The sequence below is a fragment of the Gorilla gorilla genome, chromosome 7 (genome assembly GCF_029281585.2).
Source record: "Gorilla gorilla gorilla isolate KB3781 chromosome 7, NHGRI_mGorGor1-v2.1_pri, whole genome shotgun sequence".
Lineage (NCBI taxonomy): Eukaryota > Metazoa > Chordata > Mammalia > Primates > Hominidae > Gorilla > Gorilla gorilla.
This window is the reverse complement of record NC_073231.2, coordinates 148,762,739-148,773,390: the sequence shown is the minus strand read 5'-3', so window position 1 is coordinate 148,773,390 and position 10,652 is coordinate 148,762,739. Positions and strand designations below refer to the sequence as shown.

Here is a 10,652-nt window from a genome sequence, read left to right as displayed (position 1 = left end):
TTGGGAGGCGGAGGCTGCAGTGAGCTGAGATAGTGCCACTGCACTCCAGCCTGGGCAACAGAGCAAGACTCTGTCTCTAAAAAAAAAAAAAAAGAAAGAAACGAGTTGAAACCCCCACATAAAGCCTTAACTTTCAAGACTACAACTCCAGTGAAAATGTGGTCCAGAAATATCTATCTAACAGCATGGGAGATGAGAAGGAAGCTTGGCTCTTTAACCCTGGGAATGAGGAGTGAGAAATGTCCCCTCCTATGGATCAGGATGGAGGCCCTCAAATTGGTTTAGGATTTAGGTCACCCCACCTTTGATGAACCCCAAGCCGAGCCTTTAACACAAAAAGTGGCCCTGGGCAAGTGACAGTTTCTGGAAAACCAGAAAAGCAAACAGCAAGGCTCAGAAGGGAATACACAGCTGCAAGCCAGGCCCACCTGCATGAAGACCAGGTCCAGGGTTCCTGATTTCCAGTCTTTTGAAGCCAATAGTATCTCTACATTTAAAGAAGTGAGAAGGCGTAAGGTGTGTGACTAACGAACAATCAAAATAAACTACCAGACTGTCCTGGAGGAATTTTAAAAGAGCTGATGAAACACTAAGAGTCAGAGGCACAGAGAATTCCCAGCAGGGTGAGGGAAAAGGAACTCTTCCACAGACTCCGAAGGGATCTCAATAACAAAGCTCTCCCTGTAGCCTCCAGGGCATCCCACACCCTGGGATGGCAGCGTGATGGCCGGCGTTCCAACGCCAGCTGCGGAAGCCAGAGACAGTGGCCAAGGGGTTGGCATACAGCCACCGCTGCAACAAAAAACATGTGCACAATGGCTCCAACGGGAAAGAAGTCCCTCTCACAGACACTCGGAAGTGAGAATTCCTAATCAGGTCACCCTCCTTCCACCCGTCGTTCCGACACGTGGTATCTGAGGCTGCCAGGCCGAGATGGGGTAGGGCCAGGCCAGGGGAGGCACATGTGTCTTCTCCCCCATTCCACTGGCCAAACTCAGACACAGGGGAGCACAGACTACAAGGCAGGCTGGGAACGGACCCGTTCACCTGCCAGGGAAGAACAGAACGTGTGTGGAAGGGCAGTGAACATCGCCTGCCGCATCTAACATCCTCAAAATGCTGAAATACAAGCACTGCCTACCTGGAAACAAACACTCAACACAACTCTCTTTGAAGATTTAGATTAAAATAAGACATTTTTAGACCTAGACACCTGAAAGAGATCTCTCCAACAGAAGCTTTTCCAAAGACGTTTTAAAGAATGACCTCCAGAAAGAATGGAATTCACCTAGCCCAAAATCTTCCAGTGTAGAGATGAATCTGAGCAAAGAAAACACGTGACTAAAAGGAGGCAAACGTGAACTCTGATCACAATGATAGCATCCAGTTTATGTTGTTAAAAAAACAAAAGAGAACTTTAATATTGGCCAATAACAGCATAACAGTCAAAAGAGGGTGACCAGAGTTAAAAAGCTCTAAAGTTTCTATGTTTGTTTGTTTTTTATGGGAAGATACTGAATAGTAATATTGTACTTTAAGTTACAAAATTTACTTTATATATTTATTTATTTTTGAGACAGGGTCTTGCTCTGTCACCCAGCCTGGAGGGTTGTGGCGATCATAGCTCACCGCAGCCTTAAGCTCCTGGGCTCAAGAGATCCTCCCGCCTCAGCCTCCTGAGTAGCTGGGACTACAGGCATGTGCCACCATGCCTGGCTAACAAAATTCACTTTAAAATGTCTAAGGTAACCATGAAAATAATAGAAATGGAGAATATGTCTTCCGAAGTAGGAGAGAAAAAGAGGGAACTTAAAAATGGATAACTTGGGATAAACCAAATGCAGAAAATAAAGTGAACATAATCCACATACATTAGTTATCGTAATAAATGCTAAATGGACGGACTTTGAGAGTTAAAAGACAAAGATTGTCAAACTAAATAGAACAACACTAACAACAACAAAATATCTCTATAGGATGTTTAAATAAGAAATATCTAAAACACAACTTACAGAAAGGTTGAGTCACAGAATGAAAAAAAAAACCTCCAGGCAAATATTGACCGAAAGGAAACAACTGTGCCTCTGCAGCTGGCACTGGAGATACGTGAGTATTTTCAGTGGATCAGATGAGGGCCCCATGGAGAGAAAGTCAGCCTGGGTTCTTCTTGCAACCTGGTCAATAGGCTGCCCTCAGGGAGGGGGACTGGAGCACAGAAGGAGACGGACGCAGGAGTCATCTGGCTTCTGGAGGATTCTCAAGGGACCAGGTGGAATAGAGACACAACAGGCCAGGTTCAAGAGAACTGCAGGAGAGGCCTCCACAGAAACACCCATCAGACTATGGCTCCGTTCTAAACACTTGACTGGCTTGGGGCGTGGTCATTCAGCTCCTGACATGGGTTCGAGCAGTGAAATCTTTGATGTCTCTTCACATGCTGACCCCTCTCAAAGTGATTGGCAAGCTAGAATGCAAAAGGAGAGACACAGGAGGAGGAAGAGACACACCACACGCTGCACACTCACATACACAAAGCATACACACCTCCCACTGCTGGCTGCCAGCCTGATGCCAGCCCAAGCTTGAGGCAGTGAGCTGTGTGTTTCTGAAAGCGGAGGACGGTGGGCTGGTTGGAGGACGACGGGCTGGGCAGAGGATGACGGGCTGGGTGGAGGACAACGGGCTGGGCGGAGGTCAGCAGTCTGGGTGGAGGACAAGGAACTGGGTGGAGGCGAAGTGGCTGAGGTGCAGACTCAGCAGGGGCAGGAAGGGCCCTGGGGGTGAATCAGGGACAGCAAAGGCACAGAGGAGGGAGGACGGCTGCAGCTCCTGCACCAGCTCCTACCATCTCCATGGCGTCCAGGAATCCAGCGGAGAGGGCCGCAGGGTGCTGAGGCAGGTGGGGTCTGTGTGCGAGGGCTGCTTGTGGTCAGGGACAGTCACGCATTTGCTCCTTCAGAGCACGGACTGAAGAAGGATCCCAAGTCGCCCTCTGTGGGGTGTGCCAGGCCACCTGCATGGCCCAGCGGGGAAGACGGCTGCAGGTGCACAACGTGCTCCCCGAGGAGTCTCCGTGCTCCCCAGCAGCCTCTGGGGCAGCACCCACAGTCCTGACTCCTTGCAGATGCAGCAGGAAGTCTTCAGATCCCCTCGGCATTTGATGTTTCCTTTGCTTGTCTGCTCTGAGCTCTGCTGTATCTCCCTCTTGGTCCTCACAGCCATTGACAAGGTGGCAAGCACCCTCTCATCTGCTGCCCCACACGGTGGAGATGGGGGAGGCCCATGCCCATTGATCAGCACTGCTGGGACTAAGTCTGTTGGACCAACCAGGTTGTCCACACGTCCCTGTGCCACACCACTGATCCGGGGCCTCCAGACTTGGCATCCTGCTGCCTTTTCCTAGGCCCTATCTTTGAGACGTCACAAACACTCCACCCAACCCAAGCCCCGCCACACGGGCAGTAAGTCCCCGCTCCCCCATGTTCACAGAGACCAACCTTCCCACCTCCCCAGCACAGGCACCCACACCCAATCTCGCGCTCTCTCTGGCCTTTGCTGCTTTTGTAAGCGGTTCACTGAATGCATGTGAACCACGTGGGACACAATCTCCCGACATTCCCTCCTTCCCTTCAAGGCTGCACTGTGAGTCCCTGCACTGTTGATCACCCTCATCTTCATGTGAACCTGAAAGAATTCATCTCCACAGTGGCAAAAACTCACCTCGCATGTGCCTGGACCACATGGGCACAAACATTCTCCAGTCAACAGGCGTTTTGGTTGCTGTTTCCTCCATTTTCAGTTTCTTTCATTTTTCTTCTGTGTATTGGTTTTTGATTTGAGACAGGGTCTTACTCTGTCACCCAGGCTGGAGTGCAGTGGTGATCACAGCTCACTGCAGCCTCGAACTCCTGGGCTCAAGTGTTCCTCTCACCTCAGCTGCCCTAGTAGCTGGGACTATAGGTGCCACCACCGCGCCAGGCTAATTTTTAATTTTTGATAGTGATGGGGCCTTGTTGTGTTGCCCAGACTGGTCTGGAATTCTCTGCTTCAAGTGATCTTCTGCCTCAGCCTCCCAAATTGCTGGGATTACAGGTGTGAGCCACCGCGCTCACCCATTGTTCTGTTTGTGTTGCATTTTTCTGTTTGCGTTTGTGACACCACTGTCACTAATGCCATGGCCCAAGAGTAAAACCACTGCAGGAAAGGAGATGTTATGTCCAAGGCTACAGATGAGGGGCTGCTGCTTTCTGCACCAGCCCTAACACTCACGGTCCTCTTGGCTGGGATCAGGAGACACAGCTGCAGGTGGACAGCCCCGCTGCTCCAGAGACTGCTGGGCACACAGGCTTCTGGCCCAGGGCCACTGGAACTCAGCCCGGGGCAGGCGGATGGAGGGTGCTGGGTCAGGGCTGAGGTTTGAGTTGCTTCTCAGAACTGGGAGAGGAACCTGAGAACTTTTCAAAATATCATGGGGTGCAGACTTGGACACTGGGTGTGGGGCCAGAAAGGATTGGAATGAGCAGGACCCACAGACCCAGGGGAGGTGGAAAGTTCTGCTGCAGGCCTGAGGGCTGGCCCAGCCTGGTTCACAGGAGTCCCTGAAAGTGGGGGCCTGGTCTGTCCCCGGAGAGGGAGCCCCTCTTCCTCCACAGTGCACCTTGGGGGTGTCCAGCCTATTCAAAGACAGTTGCTCTGGCCTTGGCCTGTGACCGCAGCCCCAGGATCTTCTCCAGGCGGCTCTGGCACACCCCACCAGGGAAGAACATCAGGGTGGGGGTTCCTGGACCACCAGGGTGCCCTCTGCCTGCCCCTCTCAGCTGCCTCTGGGGCTTGGCTGGGCCCTCACTCTACAGCTGAGTTAAAGGAAAACGTTCCGGGTCAGCCTTGTCAGACCATTTCCTCCCCAGGAGGCAGACTCCAGAGGGGTGCGGCCAGACCTATGGGCAGGGAGAGGGGCCCGGAGGTGAGGTGGGGAGGGCCCTTGGGACCTGCACCTCTTCACTGCGTCAGCACGGCGACGTGACAGGCTCTGCAGGAAGTGAGTTCTGGGATTTGCTTCCAGGTTTCAAGGTCAGGGCATCTGGAAAGCCGCAGAGTCTAGAGCAAGTCCAGGGTGCTGGTTCTGGCACCTCCACACCTCAGCTGCACCCACATTGTCCTCTGGATGGGAGGGGCCTTCTGGGGTCCTCTGGGGCCCCAGCCTCCTTGTGGGTGGGCTGAGGAGGGATGGGAAATGCTGGCTCATGGCCAGAGGTTCAGAAACCTCCAGAACAGATGAGAACAGACCCAGCTGATGGGAGAGGGGAGGGTGCCCACAGGCAGGAACAGGCAGGAGGACTGTCCAGCGTGCCCGGGCAGATTGCACCACCACTCCAAGGACGTGCTGGGAAGCCCGATGGCATCAGCCTGCCCAAGGCCAGCTCTGACATGACAGCGGGAGGCACACGGGGACACACAGCACATCACAGCTGCTGAGGGGCCGAGGTCTTTGAGATTCCCGAGGAAGAATGGGGAGTGGGAACTGATTAAAGTAAAATGAAAAACAACAAATGGGTCTTTGCCCTCCCCTGTGAAAACCCTCCCAGCACCTCATCTCACTCCCCCCAGCCCAGGCCTCACGCCCCGTTGCTACCCACTCCTGGCCAGGCCTGACCTCCTGTGTCCCGGGCTGGAAGCCCCTTCCCCTGACTGCACTGGCGGCTGCCTTTGGCTTCCCCTTCAGCTTCGCCCCCCAGCGAATTCCCCACTCAGTCTTGCAGTGCCCGCCACGGCCCCTCCTGCAGTTGGAAGGACTTGACTCGGGTATTAAAAACATAATCAGCAGTCAGAGGCCACAGTCTACACGTTCCCCGAGCAACCACCCGCTGAAACGCAAGCCGTCTTCATGTCCCCACACCCTGGCTCCAGTCCCAGCAAAATGCAACAAGGTGTTCTCTGGACGTCCCTGTGAGCACAACCCAGAGAAAAGGAGCCAACCGGCGGTCCCCAAGTTAGCCTGCAAGCTCTGCAGCCCTGACGAGAATGCGGAGGGGTGACTGCCAGTGAGGGGACAGAGGGGACAGACTGCCGCACTTGCTCCCTCTGCTTTCTGGGCAACATGGTGCCTGCAGCCAGGCGGCATTGCCCACTTGGCAGGAAGTCTCCCACCGCGGTCGGCCCTTTCTGCCTGTGGGATGGTGCAAGTTGAGAGGTTTCCTAACTTGGTCTCACTTCACTGGACACAGGCGAGATGATGGGGTCCACACAGACACTGTCTTGCTTGTGAGAGCTTTGCCTGGGGACTCTGCAGTGCTGTGCAGGGTGGGATGCACACCCTCCCTGGGCCCGTGGAGTCCTGGGGACATGCAGCTGTGTGAGCCGTGAGTATGAAAGGGCCCCTTCCTCTAGGCTGGCCCCGGGCCACAGCTACCGCAGGGCAGTCCAGCCCCACTCTGGCCTTGGCTGGTGTGGCGGTACAGGCTCTGACCTGCGTCAGGGTGCCCCAGGGCACCATTCCCAGGGCATCAGGAACCCTGTCATCCTCCCCCATGGCCAGGTGCCGCCCCCCTCGACTTGGAGTGAGTGCCTTTCCAAGGGAGGGTGGACAGGCAGTGCCAGGTGCCACTGATCTGTCCTCCCAAGGGAAGGCGGGGGCCCTGGCGGGCAGCATCAGCAGGGAGGGGCGGGCAGCTCAGGCCTGGCACGGCAAGCGACCAGGCGTGTTCCCCTACCCAGGGGTCTAGGCTGAGGGTCCCTGGGGCTTTGGCGGGTCCCCCTGGAGTCTCTAGGCTCTGACATCAGAGGGTTGGAGTCAGAGGAGCTGAGCGGAGCAGATCTCGGGATTTTCTGGTCCTTGAAACTGGAAAAGGCCACAGCGTGTAGAAGCCACTGCGGAGCAGCAGGAGGGGTGTAGTCTCCCTGGGGCCGGGGCTGCTCGGCCTCAGGCTGGGCTGCTGGGCTCAGGGCTTGGAGGGCACATCTGAAGGGTGCTGAGGAGTGAGAGCTCTGCGGTCCCTCAGATCCACTGGGGGACGTGAGGCCGGGGACCGCACACCCTGGACCTCAGTTTCCTCCTGTGGAATGGGGACAGTGACAGCAATGCTCCCTTCCTGGGACTGCTGCAGGCTTCAGTGAGACAACACGTCACCAAACCGCAGATCCGCCTGCAAGTTTCGGTGCCTGGCGTGTGGCTGCTGGAGGGAGTTCATGGGACAGTGGGGACCCTGAGAGAGGCCCTCTACTCAGTTGTCACAGGCCCCTCATGGCTCTATAAATCTGAACTACAGACAACACGTTTTAGGACAGGAAAGGGGGATGTGAGCCGCTGGCACAGGGCCCCTGCCCGGATGAGGACAGACTCAGGCAAGCACTGCTCGTCTTCCAGCCTGGGTGTGGCTCCCAGCACCCGGCCTCTCGTGGTCTCCTGGGTATTCCCAGCTCCTTAGCAGGACCAGTGAGGTGAGCCCAGAGCCAGCCTCGGACATGTTTTCATCTCCTTCCACGCCACCTTGTGCCCCTGGGGACTCACAGAATTGTCCCGAGAGGACTGAGCCCTTCACAGGGAAGGGCCCCTGCGGGCTCTTGTTCCCGCTCCTTGCACCCAGCATAGGGCCTGGAAGAGGAGGTGCAATGCCATTGGGTAATTCGGGAAGTACAGCCCTCTGCCCTTCCTTCCTGTGTGGGACCTTGCTCCAGGGAGATGAGTAATCCAAGGTCCAACCTTTGCGTCCAGTTAAGCATGCTAGGAACTTGAAGCTGTTAATTCATCCTAACATCAAGTAAAAAGGAAAAAACTTCCCAAAATCAGCAACTCTTCTTAGATTCCTAGGAGAAGTGAGACCACACAGCAAACTGCCACCCCCAAGACTGGAGAGTCAGACAGGTGAAAATGGAGAATTGCCACTCACCAAGGGCAGGCTTCTTGGGGGCCAGTGACAAGAAAAAAAATCCAGAGCAATCCCAGAAGAGCTTCTGGGGCTCAGTGTGTACAAGCGTAAGAGCTGAGATCAGTCAGGAACCCGGGCACTCACTTATGTGAGTTTCACCTCCAGGAGCTCTACGAGGTGCTCACCGCAAATATCAGAAAAGCTCGTCTATGTCAGGCAGCAAGAGAAAAAGAATGGCCATTATGAAATACACCAGAGCATTCTGTTCTTTAAAAGGCCGGCCTTTCAGAGAGACTGTCTTGCCAGAGCCTAAGCTGCTGGGTTTTATCAGAGCTGAACTATCTGGGAGAGAAGAGAGACATCCAACCCCAGTCCGTGTAGCGTGCCACATGTGAGAAGAGCCACACACAGCCCCAGCCCTTACTGCTCAACCTGTCTCATTTATGTCAAGGAAACACTGAGAAGCCCTTGTAATGTTCATGGGTTGGGGACACAGGCTCACTGAAAGACTCAGACCTACTCACAGGACCACAACACACTTCCCTCTCCGCACACCTTACCTCTGCATCATCAAAGGCACCTATTTGCAGCAGTTTCTTTTATGCAGTGTATTATGTCTGGGGCTTAACAAAAAATGATACAGCATACTAAAAGGCAAAAGCCAAGGTTTGAAGTGATGGAGTAAATATTACAAGCAGGCTCAGATGTGGCAGGGACCTGGAATGATCAACTGGGAATTTTAAACAACTGTGATTAATATGCTAAGGACCCTCATGGAAAAGTAGACAACGCACAAGACCAGATGGGGAATGTGGACATTGAGATGAAAATTCAAGGATGAGTGAAAAAAGAAATTCTGGAGATCAAAAACACTGTGACAGAAACAAAGCGTGCCTTAGATGGGCTTATTAGTGGACCGAACACAGCTGAGGAAAGAATCTCCGAGCTTGAGAATATGTCAATGGAAACTGGAAGCTGAAAGGCAAAAAGAAGAAAATGGAACAGAATACTGAGGACTGTGAAACAACTACTGCTGGTGTAACATACACATAACGGGGACATTGGAAGGAGGAAAAAAGAAAGGAACAGAAGAAACATTTGAATCAATAATGATTAATGTCAGACACCAAACCACAGATTCAAGCAGCTCAGAGAACACCAAGCAGAAAACAAAACAAAACAAACGTCTCCACCTAAGCATATCATACTCAAACTTTGGAAAAATCAAAGATGAAAAAGAAACCAGGGGTTGGGTGGGGGACACCTTATCTATATAGCAGTAAAGCTAAGAATTATATGTGACTTACCCTCAGAAACCATGCAAGCAAGAAGACAGTGGAGGGAAACATTTCAAGTGTTAGAATAAAAAAGAAAATACATCAACCTAGAATTCTGCATCCTGTGAAATTATCCTTCAAAAGTGAACATAAATATTTTCTCAGGTAAATAAAAATTGAGGGGATTCGTTGCCAATAGAATGGACTTGCCAGAAATGTTTTTTAAAAGTTCTGCAGAGAGAAAGAAAATGATACAGGTCAGCAACCCTGAGCTACATAAAGAAAGGAAGAGCATTTCAGAAGGAATCAGTAAAGAGAAAACAAAGTCTTTTATTTTTTCTTAATCTTAATTGATCTAAGAGTTTGCTAAAACAAAACAACAACAACAAAAATAGGCCAGACGTGGTGGCTCACCACACCTGTAATCCCAGCACTTTGGGAGGCCGAGGTGGGCAGATCACCTGAGGTCAGGAGTTCGAGACTAGCCTGGCCAACATGGTAAAACCCCGTCTCTACTAAAAATAAAAAAATTAGCTGGGCGTGGTGGCACATGCCTGTAATCCCAGCTACTTGGGAGGCTGAGGCAGGAGAATTGCTTGAACCCGGGAGACAGAGGTTGCAGTGAGCCGAGATCACACCATTGCACTCTAGCCTGGGCGACAGAGTGAGACTCTGTCTCAAAAATAAATAAATAAATAAATAAATAAATAAATAATAAAAATACATAAATAAATAAAAGCCAGAAAGTGTATTTGATGATCATAGTTATGTATATGTGAAATGAAGGACAGCAATGATGCAAGGGATGGGTGAGTGGAATTAAAAATATCTTATTATTTATTTATTTTGAGATGGAGTCTTGCTTTGCTGCCCAGGCTGGAGTGCAGTGGGATGATCTCGACTCACTGCAACCTCCGCCTCCTTGATTCAAGCATTCATCTTGACTCAGCCTGCCGAGTAGCCGAGATTACAGGCATGCGCCACCACAGCTGGCTAATTTTGTATTTTTAGTAGAGACAGGGTTTTGCCATGTTGGCCAGGCTGGTCTCGAACTCCTGACCTCAGGTGATCCACCCGCATCGGCCTCCCAAAGTGCTGGGATGACAGACATGAGCCACTATGCCTGGCCTAAGAATAACTGATGATTATAAAGTGCTTGCATTACCTCTGAAGCTGTATAGTGTTATATGAAGGTGGACTTGGAGAGATGAGTTTTAAGCGTATATTGCAAACTCTAGGGCAACCACTAAAGAAGTGAGACCCAGCCTCTAGAAAAAAAAAAAAAAAGGAAATTAGCTATGAAGCCATGAAAAGAAATGGAGGAACCTTAAACGCATATTACTAACTGAGATAAGTCACTTTGAAAAGGCTACAAACGGTGTCATTCCAACTATACAACATTTTGGAAAAGGCAAAAGCATGGTGATGATAAAAAGATCAGAGATGTCAGGGACTGGGGCAGGAGGGATGAGCAGGCAGAGCACAGGTTTTCTTTTCCTCTTTTTAAGAC

General features: G+C 51.8%; 1 long non-coding RNA gene across 1 annotated transcript; it reads right to left on the bottom strand.

The window, feature by feature from the left end:
• Positions 1-2,136: 2,136 nt before the first annotated feature.
• On the bottom strand, positions 2,137-3,833 carry LOC129524262 (uncharacterized). Its single transcript, XR_008668022.1, has 3 exons — positions 3,721-3,833; positions 2,545-2,702; positions 2,137-2,444 (listed from the first exon to the last, which is right to left on the bottom strand). It is a non-coding gene; the product is annotated as an uncharacterized lncRNA (long non-coding RNA).
• Between the last annotated feature and the right edge of the window lie 6,819 nt (positions 3,834-10,652).